Here is a 22,652-nt window from a genome sequence, read left to right as displayed (position 1 = left end):
GAGGAAACTGGAATGGCCGAAAAGCACCTAAAGAAATGTTCAATATCCTTAGTCATCAAGGAAATGCAAATCAAAACAACCCTGAGATACAACCTCACACCAGTCAGCATGGCTAAGATCAAAAACTCAGGTGATAGCAGATGCTGGCGAGGATGTGGAGAAAAAGGAGCACTCCTCCATTGTTGGTGGGATTGCAAGCTGGTACAACCACTCTGGAAATCAGTCTGGTGGTTCTTGTGGAATTCTTAACAGTGGGACCCTATTCCTACTACTGAGTTACCTTGTCCAGCCTTATCCAGCCTTTTTATTTACTGGGTTTTTTTTATGTACATTTTAAATGTTATCTCCTTTCCAAGTCTCTCCTCCGGAAAACCCATCCTCTCCCCCACCTCTATAGGGTGCTCACCCACCCACCCACTCCTACCTTCCCGCCCTGATATTCCCCTACACTTGAGCATTGAACCCCCACAGGACCAAGGGCTGCTCCTTAATGTGATGCTATGTGCCTGGTCTTATTGTAGCTTGTTATGCCATGTTTGGTTGATGTCCCTGGGAGACCTACTCTCTCCTGAAGTGAGTCAGAGTGGGGATGAATCTAGGTGAGAGGAGAGGTGGGGGTGACTAGAGGGAAAGGAGAGGAAACTGAAGTCAGGATGTAATATATGAGAGAAGGGTAAAAATAGATAGATAGATAGATAGATAGATAGATAGATAGATAGATAGATAAAGCCAGGTGAGTAGGTAAGGAGGTAAGGTGGACTTATGAGGAACTGGGGATATATGAATATGCTCAAAATACATTGCATTAAAATTTCAAAGAATTAATAAACTATTGCAGAACACTATTTTTACAAAAGGAAAAAGAAACATCCTCAATCATCATTTCCTGCCATTTCTTCACTCATGTCTTCCTTCATTCCCCTACTCTATCAACTATTTGTCTAACTACCTTCACTGAGTCTCTACTCCAAGCCAAACCCCTGCTATGTGTGGCAGATATTTCGATAAAGAAATATCTGCCCTCCAGAAGCTCTCAGCATAATGAGAAAGACAGTCCTAGAAAAATAATTACAGCATAGTACTAACATTTCAACAAGGAGTTATTAAATGTAAATTCGGAGCCAGACACCATAAGAGGCGCTCCAGATACAAACATAAACAAGTAGTCCTATCTGCAGGGAGCTCGGAACATAGCCTGTAAAGCAGATGGAATTACAATCGATTTCGATATGAACTAGAAAAAAAAAGAACTATACAAATGACAGGAAAGTGCTACATAGGAAATGAGGCTTGTGAGGAAGCATTTGAAGAAAGCCTTTTCGTTTCCCATTTTGCACATAAATTTTTAGAGAGGAAATCTGCTCAAGACTATGCAGAATGAGAGTTCAAAGCATGAGTCTGGGAGACTTTGGGGTTCAAGTGTTACCTGAATAAAGAGAAAAAAAGAAAGGAGAAATAATGAAAATGAAAGGAGGAAGAAAGGAGACCGACATTAGCAGCAGCCAAATTTCCCCAAATGCTACTCATGGGTTGAATGCTAAGTGAGTCACATACAGCCAGAGAACCTTCACCACATCCTGTGATGAAGAAACTATTCTAATTTTGCAGTTTTCTTTATGTTTCCTAAATACATTAGATGACACCTTCAATGTCACTGAACTAAAGCAATCCAATTCCCAAGTAGAGCTTCAGTCCAGTCTTCTCTGCTGAGTTTCAGTCCTTAAATAGCTACCTTGACAGCCAAGAGCAGTGTTTGGCTCTCTTTTTTTGCCACACCTATGAGAGGCATCCTCATGTCCCCACAGTCTCTCCTGCTGGCTGATAGCTGTACTGGAGACTAGAGAGCACACAAGTTGAATCTACATTCTATGGCAGATTCTTATTCCAAAGAGATGACTTGGGACTCAGAAAGGAGTAAGACCCAGTTAATCTTTATACATAACAAGGAACATACTAACAATGCCTTCTTGGGGCTTCTATAATAAATAAAGCCTTGACAGAGATTGCTTCTTTAAAACATAACTTTGGGGGAAAAGCAATTAAAAAGAAACAAAAGCAAGGTTTTTTTAGCCATGGAAATTTTGATGAGAATAGATTATTTTTTCTCATTTTACATGTATCTTCCAGGTGTTCTTTGCTCTTCCAACAATTTCTAGTAAGTCAACTATTTTATGTTCAGACATCACAGTTTCTATTAATATACAGAGATCATATTGCCTGATAACAAATTAACTTCCCTTTCCACCTTTGCAAGGGCCAATACTGCCAAAGGAATACTGGAGGACATTCTCATAGTTTGAATTTGAAATCGTCCCCAGGGTTATGGTTTTAACAGACTTAAGTTTGTGTTGCTAAATGGGAGGTTGGGAAATGTTTATGAGATGGGTGTTGGTTGTTGAAAATAGGTAACTATGGTTGTTTCCTCCTTGACTACATCATGTGTACAGGTGCAGCCTCTGGACTAGACAGAGATGCTCTTGCTACCTTGTCTTTCCTACCACATTGCATTGTAATATCTCTGAAACCATAAGCCAAAATAAAGCTTTCCTCCTTTAAATTTTTAGTTAAGGAATTCTGTCATAACTATAAGAAAACTAAAGACTGTCCAGAGTCACTTTCTGACCATGTTCCATGTCCATTAGTTATACTCAGTGCGCGGTGCTCAGTTCCCTTTCACCTCTGCTTGGCTTGCTTCTGCCAATCACGCCACTACTCAAGTCCCATCATTGGAGGAGTGCAAGTATCATGTTAGAAAACAAAAGATCACCTCTAATAACCAAGGTATGAGTAAGCAGACCATTCTTTCTTGGGCTAGGCAGTCCCTAGAGTGAATTGAATTGTGATTAAACACCAGTAGTTTGATAAACTATAAGCTTAGAAAGTGAAGCAGAGGAACAAAAATATCTATGGCTGAAAAATCATCTAAATGTCAGAAAGATCACATCCTGTGATAATACAGCTATGACAGAAAGAATTTGCAAAGAGTCCAGGAATACAGACAGGGTTTTGCTTCATAGGTCATAGGGCACTTGCTATAAGAGAAGTTTATTTGCAATAATTCTTTGTTCTCCATTTTTGATTTTTGGTTTCTACCACCTTTTAATCTTTCTCACTGAAGGGACACCCTTCAGGGACTTGCTTAACCATATATAGGCAAGCAAATCTTATTGTGAAGCTCCCTCAAGGGAAAGGGGGAAAAGCCATACTTTTAGAGATGATTTCTGCATTCCTGTGTCACTGTACTTTTCTCTCCATAAAATCCCTTTGTACACTAAAATCCCCTGAAAGTGACTTGAGATATAAGAGTGTCCTTTGTGTTCTGTAGAATGGTGAGCAAGAACAGTTTAGATAAGGTGGGTTGGAGGAAAGAAACCCAGCTTTGAGTGCTGTGATTCTTAATTCCCACTGATGGGACTAGTGATCACTCCTGAAAAAGGAACTCAGTTGCTGTAGACAGCAAAGCCTATGTATCAGGACACCAGAGACATCCTAGCAGATGCATTGTATATCCTGGAGTCACCCTTTATTTCCCATTGTGTCAATGGCTACCTACAAATGCTCTGTTCATAGACAGAAAGGATTTGGAAGAAGGTAATGGTCTGAAGCCCTGGGTATGCCACACTGTGATGTGGTATGTGTGCTGTTTGAATTTCTCTTGAATCATTTGCAGAATAGACTGGTCAGGGGTAAACCGTGACTGTCTCTTGGGAAAGTGACCTTACATGGCTATTTAGTTTTAGGATAGATCATACTGTAGTAGTTTTTAGGCTAAGAAAATGTTCAGAAACATGAGAAAAATTTTAGGAAATGTATTTGGAGAATCTTCATTTGATTTTCTCTCTTACACTTTAAATTATGGGTTGTCTCATTCAGATTCCATGCCAAAACCTCTGAGTCATGCAGTAGGTGACAGACAGCTTTCAACTGTAGCCCTATGACTAAAAGGCAATTGATTACTTGTTGTGTAATCATGTAACCCACATGTTGACTAATTTTTTTAAACTTAGCTGCTTAATGGATCTTTAGAATTGGAACAGAGGTTGCAACTCAGATGAATGAGTTGAAATGCCTTATGAGAAGGTATTCATGTTCTTGTGTAATGAAGACTCTAATGAAGGAGGATGGATTGATGATGCATAAAAGAGAAAATGGCCATCATTCCATTCCAACTAGTAAATCCTTGGAGAAAGGAGAAAAATATGTAAATTTGGTTAAAAGATCAAAATATATGTCTTTCAGACATCCTAGTGGACAATTTTAAATGAATGATTTCAGAAAGTTAGGGCATCTCCTTTTGCTGAGAAAAAGGAAATATTAATATAAACCACCATCTTTGAGATACAAATTTCCATCTTGCTTCCATCATATATATATATATCATATATAGATACATACATATGTGTGCATATGTATATATATGGTGATTAGCCTAATCAATTATTTCTAGAAATTCTAGGGAATGATTTTAATTAGATTCTGCTTGATGTTGCCTTCAGGACTCATTTGTTTTTGAAGTCAGTAGGGTACTATTTAGATAGCATACAAACAAACAAGCGTGCATACACATGGTCACATCAGACAGTACAGACGCAACACAGAGGCTGTACTGATTCCATTGAGATTTATCATTTGCCAATTTTTAAAAGGCTATTTTCTTTCTTTTTTTAATTTTTATTTTTTATTAAACTAATACAATTTATTTAAAGATATACAGCTCAGTATTGAATTTTTTAAGTAATCAAAATAATTTATAATAGTTAAATGCCTCTTAAATATATATTATATCTTCTGAAGCTAAAAGTAATATCCACTCAACTAGTTTTTAAAATCTATTTGGAACATTAAACAGGATAGAATTAGAAAAAAAATCTCTTATGAAGTCCTCTATGAAAGGAAATTGTGACAAGTTCCTGATTAGACAGAAACTGTTCTATCTCCAAGGGAGAATACACAGTGTAACTGTGGCTTCAGAGAATATATTGGGTAGTGTTTCATCTGTTTCTATTTTGTGGAATAGTTTGAAGAGTATTGGTATTAGGTCTTCATTGAAGGTCTGATAGAATTCTCCACTATTCTCCACTAACCCCATCTGGTCCTGGGCTTTTTTTTTTTTTTTTTTTTTTTTTTTTTTGGTTGAGAGACTTTTAATGAGTGCTTCTATTTCTTTAGGGGTTATGGGACTGTTTAGATGGTTTATCTGATCCCGATAAACTTTGGTATTTTGGTACCTGTCTAGAAAATTGCCCATTTCATCCAGATTTTCCAGTTTTGTTGAATATAGGCTTTTGTTATAGGATCTGATGATTTTTTAAAATTTCCTCAGTTTCTGTTGTTATGTCTCCCTTTTCATTTCTGATTTTGTTAATTTGGATACTGTCTATGTGCCCTCTGGATAATCTGGCTAAAGGTTTATCTATCTTGTTGATTTTCTCAAAGAACCAGCTCCTGGTTTTGTTGATTCTTTGTATGTTCTTTTTGTTTCTACTTGGTTGATTTCAGCCCTGAGTTTGAATTAAATTCTAGAATGTCTTTAACTCCTTTGTTTCTTTCTTGACCAAATTATCATTGAGTAGGGTGAGTAGGGTATTGTTCAGCTTCCATGTGTATGTGGGATTTCTGTTGTTTTTGTTGTTACTGAAGACCAGCCTTAGTCCATGGTGATCTGATAGGATGCATGGGATTATTTCAATTTTCTTGTATCTGTTGAGGCCTGTTTTGTGACCAATTATATGGTCAGTTTTGGAGAAGGTAGTATGAGGTTCGGAGAAGAAGGTATATTCCTTTGTTTTAGGATGAAATGTTCTATAGATATCTGTTAAATTTATTTGGCCCATAACTTCTGTTAGTTTCACTGTGTCTCTGTTTAGTTTCTGTTCCTATGACCTGTCCATTGATGAGAGTGGGGTGTTGAAGACTCCCAATATTAGTGTGTGAGGTGCAATGTGTGCCTTGAGCTTTAGTAAAGTTTCTTTTATGAATGTGGGTGTCCTTGAATTTGGAGCATAGATGTTCAGACTTGAGAGTTCTTCTTGGTATATTTTTCCTTTGATAAGTATGAAGTCTCTTTTTTAATCCTTTTTGATAACTTTTGGTTGAAAGTTGATTTTATTTGATACTGGGATGGTTACTCCAGCTTGTTTCTTGGTATCATTTGCTTGGAAAATTGTTTTTCAGCCATTTACTCTGAGGTAGTATATGTCTTTGACACTCAGGTGCATTTCCTGCATGCAGCAAAATGTTGGGTCCTGTTTACATATCCAGTCTGTTAGTCTATGTCTTTTTATTAGAGAATTGAGTCCATTGATGTTAAAAGACATTAACGAGTAGTGATTGCTGCTTCCTGTTTTTTTATGTTAATTTTATGTTTGTGTGGCTATCTTCTGTTAGGATTTTTTGAAGAAGATTACTTTCTTGCCTTTCTAAGGTGTAGTTTCCCTCTTTCTGTTAGAGTTTTCCATCTATTATCCTTTGTAGGGCTGGATTTGTAGGAAGATATTGTGTAAATTTGTTTTTGTCATATAATATCTTGGTTTCTCCATCTATGGTAATTGAGAGTTTTGTTGGGTATAGTAGCCTGGGCTGGCATTTGGGTTCTCTTAGGGTCTGTATGACATCTGCCCAGGATCTTCTAGCTTTAACAGTCTCTGGTGAGAAGTCTGGTGTAATTCTGATAGGTCTGCCTTCATATGTTACTTGACCTATTTCCCTTACTTCTTTTAATATTCTTTCTTTGTTTTGGTGTTTTGACTATTATGTGACTCTAGGAATTCCTTTTCTGGTCCAATCTATTTGGAGTTCTGTAGGCCTCTTGTATGTTTATGGGCATTTCTTTCTTTAGGTTAGGGAAGTTTTCTTCTATAATTTTGTTGAAGATATTTACTGGTCCTTTAAGTTGGGAATCTTCACTCTCTTCTATACCTATTATCCTTAGGTTTGCTCTTCTCATTGTGTCTTGGATTTCCTGGATGTTTTGTGTTAAGAACTTTTTGCATTTTGTGTTTTCTTTGACAGTTGTGTCAATATTTTCAATGGTATCTTCTGCACATGAGATTCTCTCTTCTATCTCTTGTATTCTGTTGGTGATACTTGCATCTATGACTCCTTATCTCTTTCCTAGGTTTTTTATCTCCAGGGCTATGATTTCTTTATTGTTTCTATTTCCATTTTTAGATCCTGGATGGTTTTGTTCAATTCCTTCACCTGTTTGGTTATGTTTTCCGTAATTCTTTAAGGGATTTTTGTGTTTCCTCCTTAAGGGCTTCTATCTGTTTACCTGTGTTCTCCTGTATTTCTTTAAGGGAGTTATTTATGTCCTTCTTAAAGTCCTCTATCATCATCATGAGATGTGATTTTAAATCAGAGTCTTCCTTTTCTGGTGTGTTAGAGTATCCAGGTCTCACTGTTGTGGGAGAACTGGGTTCTGAAGATGCCAAGTAGCCTTTGTTTCTGTTGCTTATGTTCTTGACTTTGCCTTTCACCATCTGTTTATCTCTGGTGCTAGCTGGTCTTGTTGTCTCTCTGACTGTGGCTTGTTTCTCCTGCAAGCCTCCAGGAGGAATTTGGGTATGGAGTGCTGTGGCACAGAATCAGTTCCCAGCACAGATCGAAACTGGAAGGGTCCTGTCCCAGGCTGCTGTTTTCTTTTAGAACACTGATATATATATATATATATATATATATATATATATATATATGGTATCTTCTGCACATGAGATTCTCATATATATATCTCATATATATCTCATATATATATATATCATATATATATCATATATATATGATATATATATATAATTGTGTGTGTATTTGTATGTCTGTGTGTGTCTGTGTGTCTGTGTGTGTGTCGTTGAGCTCCTTTCTCATGGTAAATTTACTTTTTAGTCTTACATGAATAAATTGACATATATTTTGTTTGATTAGACTTTTGAGCTCTCTATCCATCTGTTTTTTTCTTCCTACCAAACATTTAGTGTTCAGTGTCTCAAGTACAATGAGGTTGTGAGAGTTTCCTTTTTCAATAAATGACTTTAAACATTGATTATATTTCTTGCTTCTTAAATTTCATGGATAATTTAAAAATAACTGAAATGTGAAGTGAATAAATATTAAATAAGTGTGTATGAGTGAATATACTAAAAGTAAAATGCCCAAGTCATTTAGAAGCTAAAATACTAAAACATTTGTCAAGAGTTCAAGTTTTCTTTACTATTTAAAATACCTGAAAAGATAATAAATTTGGCTATATTTATCATGTTTCATAAATTATTAATATATCAAAAGAGATGTACTGATAAGAGGAATCCAATCCTTGTATAAGTTTGAGAACAGTTGTTCTGAAATGATAATATCTGAGCATAAAGACTTTATTCAAAGTACATTTTCAGATAACATATATTTAAAGGTAATTATGCTTAATCAATATATGTTTGAAGATGATTAAAACATACTTGCCTCTCCTCCCCTCTTCTGTTGCCACCTGTGGCAGTCTGGAGAGCCTCCCACCAGAGCCATGAGAATGGCTAGGCTGGGCCTGCCCTTCATTGGCTTCATCACTCAGAAGCGCTGCCCTGCACCTCATCTGGGCAACACAATAGAGCTGGCCCTGGTGGCTGGGATACAGGCCCAAGGGCATGAGAGTAACAGAGCTGACCCTGCCTCTTGCCAATAGCAGCATGGAGTGGCCTAGCTAGAACAGTACTAAAGAACTTGTCCTGGTGGTGAAGATGCAGGACCTGTGGGCTGACCAGCTCAGCTACCACCTATGCCCAGATCCAGGGCTTTGATTTGGCCCACCACAACATCTACATCATCTGTGAACAGTTGGAATGTGTGAAAGGGCCAGTCCTGCAGACACAAAACTGCAGGATCTCCATGATACAGAACAACAACAGGATAGCCAAGAAGAGTCCCAGTAAGGATCCAATATTGATGGATTGAGAGAAGCCAGAGGCCTTGAACCAGATCAATGACTCATTGAAATGAACATTTGCAAGTGACGATGTGTGGATAGAGGGTATACTGTGGGGCGTACTGTGATATACTACAGCTTCCACAATGAGATTATTTTTATGATTGCTTTGGCTTGTTTGTTTGTTTGTTTGTTTGCTTTTTTTTCTTTTGTAAGGAGGTTACAAGGGCAGAGGGGAGATGTGAGGTGACAAGGACATGAGTGAGACTGGGTGCATGATGTGAAACTCACAAAGAATCAATAAAAGTTGTAAAAAAGGTCATATTTGTCCACTAATGTAACATATACTAGAGTCTCTAATTTGTATGAGGGCAATGCATTTGATACTTTAACTGTGGAGATAATCACCATCTACCTTCATTAGCAGTCAATTTTAGGAACATATCTTTCTGTGTTGCTATAAACACCCATGAATGAAAAAACTATTTCAAGTACAGTTAGTAGTGGTGACTTGACATAGCCTGTTAGAAATTGTTTATTTAGGCAACCAGATGCTTATAGTATTTGATAAAGGCTAAAAACTTTCCTAGTTCCTTGCAATAGGAAGGGTGCTTTGGTTTCCTATCTAGTTCTTAGGTGTAATTAAAAAATGTTTTGTAGGAAAGCCTAGAAAGATTTGGTAATACCCCCTTCCTACATATGTTTTGTTCCTGTGAATACACAGTGCATGCATCTAGAAGTGGCACCCATAGTTTATCTAGAGTATTGTGTGAATATATGAAAATTAGTAAACAAATATTTAGACACCTGCAAATCTACAAATTACATAGTAAGTATGTCTGTAAACTAAATCATACAGAGTTTATAATTAAATGTTGTTTAAAGCATATTACCAGAATTCTTAAACAAATACATTCTTGAACAAATCTAATTTTCTTTGGTCTTTCTTTTTCTTATCCCTAGCTTAACATAGATGCAAAGAAATGAATATTTTTCAAAGATGTGGTTTCTTATTTCTTGGGTGGCATCATTATGTAAGCAGTTGAAGGAGTGGCTTTGCTATAGCTAAAGATCTATTAAGCAGGTTATACTTTCTGTAAGCCACTGAAGAAGTTTAAATGTATAAAAGGACAATTGAGAAACATCTTTATGAGAAATCGTATAAAAGAGGATTTTAAAGATTTGTTTTCATTTATGAATGTACATGTTTATCTGTTTGTATCCATGCCATGTGTATGGATGTAGGCTGGAGGATGTCAGACTGTCTGAGTTAGAGTTATAGGCAATTGTGTCCTACCTGATGTTCATGGTGGAAGCTGAACTCAGGTCCTCTGAAAGAACAGTAAACACACTTAACCCCTGAGCCATCATGAAAGAGAACTGATAGGTAATTAAACTCACTGTAAAATTAAAAGTCTTTAATAAAGTTTTTTATAATTAAACATTTTTATTGGATATTTATTGGATATTTACATTTCAGATGTCCCCCCTTTTCCCCATTTCCCCTCCCTAGAACCCCCTATCCCATACTCCCTCCTCCTTTTTACTTTTATACCATTTTAATTACATGCAAGTATTAAGGTCAGTTCTAGGTTGAGGAGCTAGCAATGCAATAGATGCAAATAGTCAAGGAACAAGCAAGACAATAAACATAAACAGACAAAGAACAAGCAAGGCAATAAACAAAATTCTGTGAACACTCCTGTGATCACTGTTTCTAATGGCTTATCAGGATGACCAAAATATCTGAGCCTACTTTCCTGTCCTAGCCCAAAGTCATTTTCATGTCTGAAGCCTATTTCCTTGTGGAGTCATCAAAAGAGTCTATTTTTTCAGATTTTTCTTTTTTGTTGAAAAATATTTTTCATCTAAGAATTTAATTCTTTATGTTTAAAACAACTAGATTTTCCTAAAATACTGAACTGCTTTTAATAAAATATATGAAAGAACCAGGTTTAAAGAATAAAATATTTTTATATGGAAAAATTCTGTATTTTCTGCTGTTAAGAGTATTAATTCTTACGATAATTAAATCTCAAAAAATTAAAGTTTATTTAAGCATTTACCTACCCATTTTAAGTTTTTAAAAATGTGGTTTAATTTATAACTCTGGTTAAATGAGCCACTGTTCTTTTACTGATACAAGTTTTGAAAATTTAAAAGCCTGATCATTTTAATATAATATTGTTTATCATAATAGTTTGACCATGCAACTAGCATTGGTTTGCTGGGTTACTAAACAGTGTATACATTGCCATAGTCATTTAAAATAGCATGATCTGCATTTCTCTAAATTTCTAAGAGAAAATTTTTGTTTTATTCATATACATTCCCACAATTTTTAAAATTAAGATGTTAATGTAGGCTGAGGAGAGGAGTAACTGTTTAAGAGTTATACAAGGAAAACTAGGGTCCCCTCTTTAGGTTCTTAGTCTCAAAATAAAAAGAGTTAAAGAATGGACTCACAAAGAAGCTCAAGGACAATTTTATTTAGACTTAAAAAGCAACAACAACCAAGACCTTACAGGGAAGTTGTAAATCTCAGTAGCTGCTAAGAGGAGAAAAATTAAAAAAAAAAAAAAAAGAAAGCCATGCCATTCAAGTTGGCATGGAGGTCAGACACATGAAGGACAAACAACCACATGATTAGGAAGGAAACTATAAAGAGTAAGGAAGCCCAAAATGTTGGGGAAATCCTAAGCATTCAGGAAAGATGCTTTTTAAAAAACGACTGAAGAAAAGAAGTTACATCTTTCACAGTCAGACTTATGAAGTTGCATGGCTGCAACCCTGTAAGCTACTGTGTCAGGTATGGGAATTCTGGGGAGCAAAAGTACAGTCTCATTGAAGGACTAGTATCTCTTTAGCATTGGTTAAGGTAAGACCACCTTGCTAGAAGTTGCTTCTTAGCCAAATGATTGACACAGCCAGCTGAAATGGTCTCCACTCAAGTCTGCACTTCAATTCTCTTAGTCAGAAGGAAATTTTTCTACTCTAACAAGAATATCTGCTCCTCTTACACAGAGCCTAGGTTTGATTCCCAGCACCCATGTTGGACATCTCACAACCACATCTAATTAATAGTTTTAGGGGATCTACACTCTCTTCTGGTCTCCATGGGTACTGAATGTGTGTGGTGCACATATATACACTTGGGTACACAAATATACACATAAAATGAAAAGAAATAAATAGATTTTTAAAAACCAACCAAATAAATTTAAAAATAAAATGATTTTAATGTATGATACATATAATACTGGCTTTTATAAAGATGTTCTCTCAATTGTCCTATTTCTAAACACTTAAATACTTAGTAGACTTTATATGTGATCATCTCAAATACTGTATTCTCACTCAGAAAATATGATGTGAAAACAGAAAGGGAATAATTTGGAGGGTAGAAGTCAGCCAGGAGAAGAGGAAAGAAGAAAAAAAGATGTGGTAGTAATAGACGAACACAAATATGATAAAGTCCAATTATATATGTACAAATGTCATGATAAAGACTGGGGATGTGGCTCAGTGGGTAAAGTGCTTGACAGATAGGCACAAGTAATTGAGTTTGATTCCCAGTACACATTGATAGAGTGTGCTTGTAATTCTAGGTCTGGATAGGCAAAGACAGGAGGATCCCTGTGGCTCAATGTTCAGCCATCCTAACTTAATCTATGAGCTGACAGACTCTATTTCAAAAACATGACTCATGAGGAACAATACCGGAGGTTGACCTCTGACTTACACATGCATCCTCACACATATATGTGCATGTAAATGTGCACACATGTACATACAAACAAAACATTTTGATACTGTGAAGCTATTATTTTGCATTCTAAAATTTTAAATTAAAAGGCAAGATGTGATCATTTCTGTATGAGCATTCTTCACTGGTTAATAAACAGTAATTTTATATTCCAAGTCTATGTGATGTTGTAGAATGTGCCTAATAAACTCGAAAGATGTTTCTGTTATCAGCAAAACAAAGGTAACTGCAGTTTATTAAAATGCAATTCTTGGTATTCTGTATTACTAAAATATAAAAATAAAATTCTAATAAAACTAAGTTGAAACTTTTGACATGTTCCTAAACACACTTTTCTAATTGTTTTTACACTTTAAGTACATGATAAATATAATGATAACTCATCACAGTACAATTAAAGTAACCCTTCTGACAGAGCTAATCTTCTACCCCAGACAAAATAGTCAAAACTTTTTAATGGTAGCCTGTCACAATTTCACACAAGTACAGCTTTTGTTATACGATTCTAGCTAACTGCCAGTGTTGCTTATATTGGCCTAAGAATGACCTTTTCCTTATACTACTGTTCCCTCCTACACAGCAACAGACTGAGGATGAAACATGCATTCCTTCACATTCCCCACCATAAAGGGCCAAAGCACAGAACCACCTGGTGATGGCTTTAGAAAACAAAGTTTCTTCATAGACAAAAGAAATTGTCAAACTGGAATGACTGGAAAAACATTAACAGATTATATGCATAATAGCTATCCTTCCACTAGGTGGAGACATCAGATATTGTCTAACCTGGGCTCCCACATGGACTTTGTGCTTGGTGTTTTTCAGGCAGAGGTATGTGGCTCCTTTTGTCACTGTTCTTCCGGAACCCTGCACTGCCACGTAGCAATCCAGCATAGATGATCTGCCAGATGACACAGTTCGGATCCCCCAAAGGTGAAGCATGTAGAAACAAAAGAGGGATCACAATGGCAATGGGAGTTCTTTTGAAGCTCATTATTGCTCTATATGCATTCTGCCTTCTGCTATATGCCCTTCCCTGATGCTTTGTTCTGGATAGAAGCCCTTCCTCAAATTCTGGCTAACTAGATGCAGGAGAGTAAATTCCATTGTGATGTTCCTTTCAGAGAAGAGGAAAGACGACACACCTCTGGGTGAGGAAGGCCCTGCCCAGTTCATGGACTTCCTACCCATTGTCTCTCTGTATTCTCCGCCTTTCCCCCCATGAAAGTTCTCTGTACCCTAAAGCTCCATGACATAGATTTGAAAATAGAATCTCCTCTGTCTTCTTTAAGATTGGATTTTAATAAGCCTGTATCCTCCCACCAGTTAATCTCTCCCAGGTCTGCAAAAGATAGGCAAGCAGTCTGAACCTCAAATTCTGGTACTGTTGCCAGTGCAGCTTCTGAGGTAATCAAAACAGGATCCTTGCATCTCAGAAACTCAGTCATTTTTAACGAAGAACAATGTCTTAGAAAAAGAACTTGCTTGTTCCTTAGAACCCCAAGAGAGGACAGCTCTTCAGACCTGCTGACTCTGGGCATGTCTGACTTAGGTGTGCCTTCATTTAATTCAATGTGGGTTTTCCACAGACAAGGCGACAACAGTGTTGTCTTCCACCAGAGTTTTGAGGTGTTAGCCCACTCAACATGCATGAGCACCATTACAAAACTAGCCTCAAAGAATACCTAGTCTAAAGGTAAAGTGCCTAGTGACCAACCACAAGGACCTGGGGTCAATTTTGAGAACTTGTGTAAAAAAAAGAGCATGGTGAGCTCTGCTTGTAATATTAATGCTGGGGAGGTAGAAGCAAATGGCTCCCTGAAGTTCCTTGTGCAGCTAGATAGCCTAATCTACAAGCACTGGCTCCCAGTGAGTGACTAAGTCTCTTAAAAGATAAGATGGAGGCTGGAGAGATGGCTCAGTGATAAAGTATATGCAGTATAAGCATAAAGACCTGAGTTTAAATACCTAGCATCCATGTTCAACCAAATGAAACACAAATGCTGGGGAAGGCAAACAGGAAGATCATTGGGCTTGTTGGTCAGCTCCTATAGTTAGTCAGCACAAGCTCCAGGTACATTGAGAAAGAGTGTGCTTAAAAACTAAGGTGGAAATGAATATGCCCAACTGGACAGAGAAAAACCCACAAGGCTTCAACCTACCCAAAAAGCTATGGGCAACTGAGAAAAGCTGGGAGCAGGAAAATTAGTTTTCCTCAGGGAAGAACACACCAATTAGCTTTCAAGAAGTCAACCCTGAAATCACACAGAAAGTAACATTATACATAGTGAACATGAACAGGAACACACACACACACACACACACACAGAGAGAGAGAGAGAGAGAGAGAGAGAGAGAGAGAGAGAGAGAGAGAGAGAGAAATGAATGCACACAGGGAAAGGAAGAGGGAGCAAGGAGGGACTTACATAAGCAACTAAAGTATGTGTCCTTCCTGAAACCCACAGGGCACTCTCTTCTCCATCCTTGCCCTGCCTTGCTACTTTCTGCCTGGTCTCTGAGTTTGGAAAAGGCAATCACACTTCCTCTGGTTTGTTGGTTTGGTCTGCCCTTAGGTCTTTTCACTGAACTGATTCTGCTGTCTAGGGTATATCTGCAAAAAGAATCTTTCCTTTGGCCCAGCCAAGCCAGCAATCTCTCTATGTATACAATTTCTAGTCCACAGGATTCAGACTGTGTGGTCAAAAACAACAACAACAAGAGAGAGAGAGAGAGAGAGAGAGAGAGAGAGAGAGAGAGAGAGAGAGAGAGAGAGAGAGAGAGAGAGAGAGAATAGTAACACATTTTCTTGTTAGAAATAAATTAAATAAATAAATAGAAAGAAAGAAATAGCAGGCCATGTGTGGTAGCTTATTCCTTTAATCCTAGCACTCAGGAGTCTGAAGTAGGAAGAATGTCATGAGTTTTAGGCCAGCTGGCACTCAGGAGGCAGAGGCAGAAGGATTGCCTTGACTTCCAGGTCATACTGTGCTACAGACAAAGAGACTTAGAGCAGAGCATTAACAAAAAACATGGCTTCTTCTTTGTAGAACTACATGGATCAGATTATTAAACTTCTGAAAATGATATGAGATACTGTATATAAAGAGCATGTATAAGAATTTGGATCAAATTATAGCTACTATCTGTAGTAGTGATAGATATTATAGTAAAATTTGCATATCTTATGTCTAGAAAATTGCTACCACACAGCAAATGCCCAGGTGCTAAGTGAAACAGGCAGCTGTTTCCCTCCACTCTAGGACAACCTCCAGCAAAACAGCTAGGAAAGACAAAGACCTGAGCCTGGTGCTTAAGTACTACCTAAGTCAAAGCTGTGGAGCTTACACTGGCAGTTTTTGTTTGACATTTTAAGTTACCTGGATAAATATAAGAATTTGCAGATTATTTAGTATAATTCCATTATTTTAAGATTTAAAATAGGCTAGAGACAGTCTTAGTCAGGGTTTCCATTTCTGTGAGGAGACACCACAACCGTGCAAACTCTTATAAAAATAACAATTAGCAGAGGCTGGCTTACAATTCAGAGGTTTAGTTCATATCATCAAGTTGGGAAACGTGGCAGCGGTGCAGGCAGACATGGTGCTGGAGAAGAAGCTGAAGTTCTGCATCTTGGTATACAGGCAGCAAGGAGGAGACTATCTTTTGCAGGTAGCCAGGAGACTGAAATTCCACCCTGGGTAGAGCTTGAGCATAGCAGACCTGAAAGTGTACCCCTACAATGGTCTATTTTCTCCAACAAGGCCACACCTCATAATAGTGCCACTCCTTGTGGGCCAAGCATTCAAACACAGGAGTCTATGGGGGGGACAAACCTATTTAAATCAACACAGGCACCAAGAATGTTGTCTAAGACCAAGTTGCTAGCTAGGATGTACAGTCCAGATCACCTAATTCCCAGTTCAGTGCCAAAGAACTAAGTACATGACAGCTTTTTTTCCTTCTCTTCTCTTCTCTTCTCTTCTCTTCTCTTCTCTTCTCTTCTCTTCTCTTCTCTTCTCTTCTCTTCTTTTGTTCTTGGGCTGGATTTGAAATTGCTGTGTAGTCTCAAGCTGGCCTTAAAGAATTGATCCTTCAAGTATGGGGATTACAGTAGCTTTCTTTCAAAAAAATATTTCTCTATTCCTACTTCAATAAATATGGTCTGCCCCAGAATCTATCACTAGGCAATACTCAGCATAAGAATTACAGCCCTGTGGGCTCCTCCCCAATCTACAACTGATGGTTGATATGATGGTTGATATGCAGGTACATTGTAGGCAGTCATAGTTGCCGGGAGAGCATGACTATATTGGCTAGGCCGTGGCCAGAAGTCAGCATTTCACAGCCCTTGTCCCTGTCGTCCACCCTCTCTTCAGCAATGATCTCTGAGACTCAGAAGGGGTGGCACAAATGTCTTGTTTAGAGCACTCAACTTTTCCTCCTTCTCTGTACCTTCAGTAGCCATGCATCTTTGTATTCAGCCCCTTTCATTGCAAAGAGAGGCTTCTCTGATTAAGGCAAGGAGTAGCATTTGTCTAACAATATAAGCATAAATATTTATGAGATAACTTGGCATTATGACAGTTTAGTTAAACAACAGTAGAAATTTCACCCCTAGGGCCTAAGACCTCAGAAGCTATGAGTTTTTGACTGCTATCACTTTTTACTAGGAAAGCACCCAAATGCTTTGCTAACTGCAAAGACATCTAGCAATGACAGGGAAGTCCCCAGAGTACCTGACATCTTCTTCAAGGACATGCTATTTGAAAGATTGTGCCAGTACCAAGCCCAATGGCAAACAGAGTGTGCCAATAGCCCCAACCTGGGTGGTGTAGGGTAAAAATTTTAAGGTCAACTCTGTATTATTTCTGGAATGTCAAGCATGACCTCTGAGTAAGAATCCAGGCAATTCATTCTAAAGCCAAAAAGACAGTTAAATGAGCCCAAAGTCACACAGGATATTATTGTTTATATGCAATTCTTATCCAATGGCTGTGGGAAAGGGAGCCAAATTCTGCAAGTTCCTTGCTTGCAAGAGGTACTTTGCAAAAGAGAAGAGCGGAATTGCTGCTTGCTCTATTGTTCTTTCTTATTTTCATTAGATGCCATTTTATTATGATCATCACTGTAATTTAAATGAAAATAAAATATACCAAAATAAAAATATTACAAAATAAATTTTGTATTTGACTATTTTTTCTTTTATATTCTTTAATCTTTTTAAAGTCAGCTTTATTTAAAAATGAAAATAAATGTTATCTTTAGAATTCAAGTTGCAAAACTGAGAGAGGGGGCAGACACATTAGCTTGTTTTACTGACAATTAATCTAAAGATGTAGAAATTAAATTACTCTCTTGTGGGCCAAAAACAAAGAACATCATAGGAGGGGGCAAAGGTAAATTACTAATGAATCTTTAATACTTCTAATTGAAAAGTCAGTCTTACAGAACAAAAAGGATGCTTTCTATGGAAGAAAATCAATATTTAAAATTCCAGTGAAGCCGGGCAGTGGTGGCGCATGCCTTTAGTCCCAGCACTTGAGAGGCAGAGGCAGGCAGATTTCTAAGTTCGAGGCCAGCCTGGTCTACAGAGTTCCAGGACACCCAGGGCTACACAGAGAAACCCTGTCTCGAAAAAAACCAAAAAAAAAAAAAAAACAACCAACCAACCAACCAACCAACCAAAAAACACCAAATTCAATCATAAAATTCCAGTGAAGAAAGAGGAACATTCCTCCATTGCTGGTGTGATTACAAACTGGTACAACCATTCTGGAAATCAATTTGGAGGTTCTTCAGAAAATTTGAAATGAGTCTACCTGAAGACCCAGGTATACCACTCTTGGGCATATACTCAAAAGATGCCCCATCACAGGGGCACGTGCTCCACTATGTTCATAGTGGCCTGATTTGTGATAGCCAGAAACTGAAACAATCCAGATGTCCCTTAACCAAAGAATAGATACAGAAAATGTGGTTCATTTACACAATGGAATACTATTCACCTATTAAAAAATGAGGACATTATAAATTTTCAGGCAAATGGATGGAACTAGAAAATATTATCCTAAGTGAGGTAACTCAGACCCAAAAGGACATACATGGCTACTATTTTGGTGAATATTAGCCAAAAAGTACAGAATATCCAGGATACAGTCCACAGAACTCAAGAAGGTTAACAAGCAGAAGGGCCCAAGTGAGAATGCTCCAATCACACTTGGGAGGAAGAAGAAAGCAATCACAGGGTAGAGGTGTCCCTGCATCCAGTCCTCAGCTCTGAAAACAAGAAAAAATGAAGAAAGGCATTGAGGTTGAGGGAGGATGTCAGGTCATTGGATGTCTGAAAAAACTGCAGGGACAAAACCAGAGAAGAGCCTGAGGAAAAGGAGGTCTAGCAACAGGCCCAAATTGGGATCCAGCTCAAGGGGAGGCCCCAAGGCCTGACACTATTACTGAGGCTATGGAGTGCTCACACAAAGGGGCCTTTTATGACTGCTCTCTGAGAGACCCAACAAGCAGCTGAAATAGTCAAATGCAGATATTTACACCCAAGCAATGGACAGAAGCTGTTGACCCCTGTGGTTGAATTAGGGAAAGGGGGGAAGAAGCTGAGGAAGAGGGTGACTCTGTAGGAGGACCAGCAGTCTCAATTAACCTGGGCCTCCGGAGATCTCTCAAACACTGGACCAGCAATCAGGCAGCATACACCAGCTGATGTGAGGCTTCTAACACATAAACAGCTGAGGACTGCCTGATCTGGCCTCAGCAAGAAAAGATGCACCTAATCCTTGAGAGACTTGAGGCCCCAGGGAGTGGGGAGGCCTGGTTGAGGGGGCAGTGGGGGAACATCCTCTTGAAGACTGGGAGGAGGAATGGGGTAAGGAATTGTAGAGGGGCAGACCAGGAGGGGGCAACAACTGGACTCTAAATAAATAAAAGTAATAAAAAAAGAAAAATAAACGAAAATTCTAGTGGCATTTTTTTCTCCTAAAAATATCACAGAAATACTTTTCTTATCTCCCATTGTGTTGGTAGGTAATGGCTGTTGCAGGCACATATGATTGATGGAAGAGGCCTGTCTCCATATCCATGTCATACATTTCCATGTCAGAAGTGTCATACCCTACTCCCCCAAGCACTAGTCAGTTAAAATAGGTGTGCACAGGTTGAGGAAACATTATATGTGAACACTGTCAGAAGCATAAACAAATATGTTTGTGTCTTTTCACAATGCCAGAAATTATTGCATAGCAATAAATTCCTAGGTTGTGGTTTTGTTGGCTTTCATTTGCCAGCTAGTTCTAATTTCACCCAATAGTTGAGGCAGTTGCGATTCTTTGACTCCAACTTTAATTCTCAGGTCACATCACATACTCTACACTCTATTGTATCCAGCAAGTTATGTATGTGTTACAGAATGGCTGCAAAGAGTTAAAGAGACAGAATTTCACAGAATTCCAAAGAGGCCCGACTGGAAACAAATAGAAATAGAAGATACAAAAGAGTCATTGAAGTGGTTGTATAAGACTATTAAGGAAACCAGTGGAGGTGGTGTTAGACGTAGTACTGCAGAGTCAAGTTATGGAGTTAGAATAAAGCCAAGGCTCAGGGTTAATTTGTGCATCAGAAGAGAGGTTCTAAATGATGGCCATAGAGATTAAAAACATGGTGGGCTTAAGATGGACAAATGGGTGTTTGGACAGATGGCAATCTGAGTAGAATCCATTGGCAGTAGAAACTGAGTTGAGCTGAAGGCCATGAGACAGTTGGGTTTTCTCTGCCTGTCAGTCTCCTTATGTGCACACAAGGTTGATGGGGTCTCACCATCACAATGCTAGGTGTGCTTTTCATCATGGGATCCAAGTGAGGGTGTCACATTCTTTCCTTGGTCTTATATGTTCAACAAGTTTCAAGGTCTGAGATACCTGCTGTCATTTTTAGTACATCTGAACTAAAATTACTTGTCTCATTGTTATAACAAAACCCCTGACCCCACTGCCCCATAAAAAGAAAACTTAAACAAGAAAAGGATTATTTGAGGTTATAATTCCAGGGGTACAGTTCTTCATGTCAGGGTAAATGTAGCATCAGAAGCAGACAGCTGGCCATGTTGCTGGTCAAGAAGCTGTGCTCAGATTTCTTTCTCCTTTGTGCCCAGTACAGGTTTTTAGTCCATGGCATAGTGCCATCCACAGTTAAGGTGGGACTTCCCATCTCAGCTAACCAATTTTACATAATCACCTTCAGACATGCCCAGAGATTTGTTTCCATGGTGATTTTAAATCCAATCAAGTTCACAATGAAGATTAACCATTACAACCCTTGTGCTCATGTGTTCCCAAACTACTTTTACAAATTTATAGAGTAGCACCCTTTCTTCTTTAAGAAGTGAGGTATTTATCAGGCTGTGCCTGGTGGGTAGTACCAGACAGATGGTGGTGTTTATGTGCCCAACAAGGTACAGAGTCATATAGTGCCTTTGTGTTTGTATTCAGAAATGAAGTCAAAAGCTGCTTGTAGAATGGAGTCGTCCAGGGCAAGGCACAGCTTGAAAATAACAGTTTTATACAATATGGAGTGACATAGAGCAGGGCACATATTATTCTCAACTCCATTTCCTTGGTTTTCTGTGGTCCTAATATAAATAACCATAGCAAGTCTTGCAGAAGTGTTATTAGCATGCTTGTTTTGGTCTTGGAAGTAAAGGAGAACATTTTTTTAGAACATTTTTAAAATTAATATTTTATTGATTTTATTTCTATTGTATTTGTGCTGTGTGTGTGCATGTGTGCATGCGTGTGTGAGTGTATGTGTGTGTTTGTGTGTGTATCTGTGTGTGTCTGTGCATATCTCTGTGTGTGTGTGGCCAGAGGTCAACATTAGATTTCTTCTTCTACCACTCTGACCTATTCCTTTGAGATGGGTCTTTCACTGGACAGGAGCCAGCATGCCCCAGCTATGTTCCTGTCCCAGCCTCTGTCAGCAATGTGTTTATAGGCATATGTAGCCAAACATGAGTTCTGGACATCCAAACTCAGGTCATCGTATTTATTTTCATACTGATAATTTACCCATGGAACTGTGTACTTAGTCCTAAAAAAAAGTGCTTTTTGAAAATATTATTTTCATTTTGCATGTTATAATTAGTTTTAGTCTGATTGCATTCAGTAACATAGTTTATTGTAGTATGTGTTCTGAGATACACATTATATGCAGTGAGCAGGAGGAAGCAATCTGTTCTGATTGGTAGAGAAAGGACTGGACTTGATGCAATTCTAGTTAGTCTTAGAGGATATGAAGAATGTTCCAGCAGGCATGGAGGTGGCGATGAACTGCTAATGGCAGAGATAATAAAAGGAGAGAAGCTGGCTGATGGCTCATACTCTCATTTGCTTAAACAGTCTACATCACTGGAATGTAAATGATTTTCTGCATTCTCAACATGAATAAGTATAATCATGGAAAATGTGCTTGTTATTAAAATGATGCAATGCCTTTTTGAAAAAGACTACATGGAATTGAAGGCAATGGGCTTCCGTAACCATGTAAGCACTCATTTATAAGACTTCTGAACCTTCTAATAAACAGGAATTTGGTCTGTGTATAATTGAGTTTTAATGGCTCAAGCAAAATTAAAAACTAGAGTAATTTAGGATGAGTATTCAAACTTTATTTCATCATAATCTCCTCAGAAGCTATAAATTATGACTTACCCTCAGCAGACTATAAGCAAAGCCCATAAGCAAACAAAAATCAAATATTTTTAGTTGTATTGGATAGTACATAATACATCCTTAGCCCTATGATCAATAATGACATAATATAAATTTATTAATTTCATTATAGCTTATTGATGAAATGTTTTATGAAACTCAAAACTAGCTCCTATACTGTTAGACCTTACATATACAAATGTGTATTTAACATCTATATCCACATGGTGATATTATATCTGTTACTAATCAGACAGAAGAAACT

This window comes from Arvicanthis niloticus, chromosome X (genome assembly GCF_011762505.2).
Source record: "Arvicanthis niloticus isolate mArvNil1 chromosome X, mArvNil1.pat.X, whole genome shotgun sequence".
Taxonomy (NCBI): domain Eukaryota; kingdom Metazoa; phylum Chordata; class Mammalia; order Rodentia; family Muridae; genus Arvicanthis; species Arvicanthis niloticus.
This window is presented reverse-complemented; position numbering follows the sequence as displayed.